Genomic DNA, 2,961 nt, shown 5'->3' on the forward strand with positions numbered 1-2,961 from the left:
ACAATAGTCTTCCTTGGTTTCACCGCTTTCTCCTTTTGCTTCTCTTCTTCATCCAACACTTCAGCTTCTCCATCTTTCGCTTTTTCAGCATCAACAACTTTTTCAGACCTTAAGGTGATAGCCTTTACTTGCTCCTTAGCTTCCTTCCTGCCTGGCACTTCAGTATCGTTGGGAAGTGTGCCAGGTTGATGATTGAGCACAACATTGGCTAATTGACCGATTTTATTTTCCAAGGTCTTGATAGAAATAACCTGACTTTTGCACAACATCTTGAGCTCCTTGAAATCAGAACTAGAAGGTGGAGCAGCACCTCCTTGTTGAGGATATGATTGCCTTTGAGCATAATGTTATGGTTGCTGGAATCCAGGTGGATTAAACTGCTTACTGATAGGCTGCTGATATGGTTGTTGAACAGCATTCTGATTATTGCTCCAGCTGAAATTGGGATGATTTCTGTTGTTAGGATGATAAGTAGCTAGCACAGGCTGCTGCGGTCATTGATAATTGTTCACATACTGAACAGATTCATTCACAAGAGAACATTGATCCGTAGCATGAGAGCCTGTATAAAGCTCACATACCAAAGCTATCTGATTGACTCCATAGTTGGCTAAAGAATTGACCTTCAAAGACAGCGCTTGGAGCTGCACTGCAATAGCTGTAGCTACATCGACTTCCAGAATACCTGCTACCTTCTCAGGCATCATCCTTTGAGTTGGGTTTTGATGCTCATTTGCAGCCATAGTTTCAATTAGATTATAAACCTTAGTATAGCTTTTGGCCCACAAGGCGCCTCCAGCTGATGCATCGAGCATGGGCCGAGATTGGGCCCCCAAACCATTATAGAAACCAGTGATCACCATCCAGTAAGGCATACCATGATGTGGACACTTTCTCAACATCTCCTTGTAGCGCTCCCAAGCTTCGCACATAGATTCTGTTGGTTGCTGCACAAACTGAGTAAGATCGCTCCTCATAGCTGCAGTCTTCGCCATTGGATAGAACTTCACCAGAAACTTTTGTGCAAGATCTTGCCAAATAGTGATAGACCCAGCTGGTTCAGAATGTAACCAGTCCTTAGCTTTATCCCTCAGAGAGAATGGGAAAAACCTCAGCTTGATAGCCTCATCAGTCACACTATTATATTTGAAAGTACTATAGATCTCGACAAAATTCCTAATATGCATGTTGGGGTCTTCAGTCGCAGTACCTCCAAAAGAAACAGAATTCTGCACCATCTGAATAGTGCCCTGCTTGATTTCAAAAGTATTAGCCTGAATAGCCGGATGAAGGATGCTTGACTGAATGTCATCAATTTTAGGCCGAGAAAAGTCCATAAGAGCTGGATCTGCTGTTGGAACTATACAATCACCCATGATTACTGGTTCTTTCTACTCACTCTCTTTATCCGAATCTTCAAAATTTATCTTCTCCGGAATATCAAGAACTGAGTCTGTCTCCTCAGCCGTATCTAAAGTTCTCTTATGAGTGCAAGAACGTGTTTGCATAAACGCTCGCTAGAGTAACTGAAACACAACCGGAAACAATACGTAACACGTCTTAATCAATGAGTTCTAATGACCACTGATGGCAAGTACAGAAACTAAACAAATACGCCGAGTCCCCGGCAACGGCGCCAAAAACTTGTTAGGCACAAAACACGCGCTAATAATTCACGCAAGTATACGTGTTCGCAAGTAATATAGAATAAATTCTAGTCCGTTCCCACAGAGACTCAGGCTAATTATGTTCAATTAACACTTACTCACCAATGTATGATTACTTCTCAATGTCAAGATAATAACACTTAAATTTGATTAACTACTTATTAACTACAATTAACTACAAGAATTAAACACTTAATTGACACTTGAATTAACAATATTAAACACACATGAGATCATAACTTCATTACTACTTCATTCAATAATTATCGTTATTACCCTTAGCATGTAACGGTGATCATATTAATCGAACGACACGAAACTGATAAAAGCCAACTTTCGTTGTACTAATACCATTCTACCAAACATCCACAATCAAGATAGAAGGTTAATAGGCATCAACTATGTTGAGACCCTATATGTCTACAGAATTTGACAACATAATGATTTAAGCACAAGTTGTTCTTTATGATTACACAGGGCAAGTAAAACGGTTAGAGTTACCCACTAATTATGCATACACATACATGAACCTATGCTAGCATGGCAAGTTCTAAACCTCAAGATCCACCGTCGCTTCACAGGAGATTAACAAACTATCTTATATGTGCGCGATGCACATAAGAGGAATAAGCACAACCTATGCTAGATATCATACAATCATCACACACTAAGGTATTAAACAACTAACTAAAGAAATCCATAGTAAATCCGTTATGACCCCATGATCACGATTAGCCCATGACAGAACTCATCGTCCCCATGGGTTCATATGAAAACATGATAATACACACAATATAAACTAATAAAAATACTTATTAAAACCAGAGTACGTCACAAGAGTAATAAGGTTCAAAGTAAAGAAAACTAGCATCCACTGATACAATGAATAAAAGAATCACAAGAAGACGTATGCTTCCTCTTCTTCATTGCGATGTGCTAAAACGGTCTTTATCTTTCTCTCCTTGCTCCTTGCTTGATACCACACTTCTGCGAAACGTCTCTGAGAACTACTTATATAGAAGCCTACAAGAACCAGCCGTCTTAGAAGTCCATCAGAATAAGGATTATAAAATTCAGTATTAAAATTTTCATCCCTGAGCGACCGTCCCAGATTCCTGAGCGGGCGCCCAAGCTCCCAGGCGGCCGCCCCAGCATCCTGAGCGGGCGCCCAAGCACCTTCTGGAAAATTCTGAATTCTGCTCCTGATTTTGCTGCGTTCTACCCCCAACTTTCCACAACTAATGCCACACACTTCCCTAGGCTTATTTCTGATGAATTCTTCCTACATACGCAA

The 2,961-nt window shown here is 40.5% G+C and overlaps 1 non-coding gene across 1 annotated transcript; it reads left to right on the plus strand.

Annotated features, from left to right (window-relative positions):
* The first annotated feature begins 873 nt into the window (after window positions 1–873).
* LOC141675746 (small nucleolar RNA R71) lies at window positions 874–980 on the plus strand. Its single transcript, XR_012556381.1, has one exon. It is a non-coding gene; the product is annotated as a small nucleolar RNA R71 (small nucleolar RNA).
* The last annotated feature ends 1,981 nt before the right edge of the window (window positions 981–2,961 follow it).

Source organism: Apium graveolens, chromosome 7 (assembly GCF_009905375.1).
Source record: "Apium graveolens cultivar Ventura chromosome 7, ASM990537v1, whole genome shotgun sequence".
NCBI lineage: Eukaryota > Viridiplantae > Streptophyta > Magnoliopsida > Apiales > Apiaceae > Apium > Apium graveolens.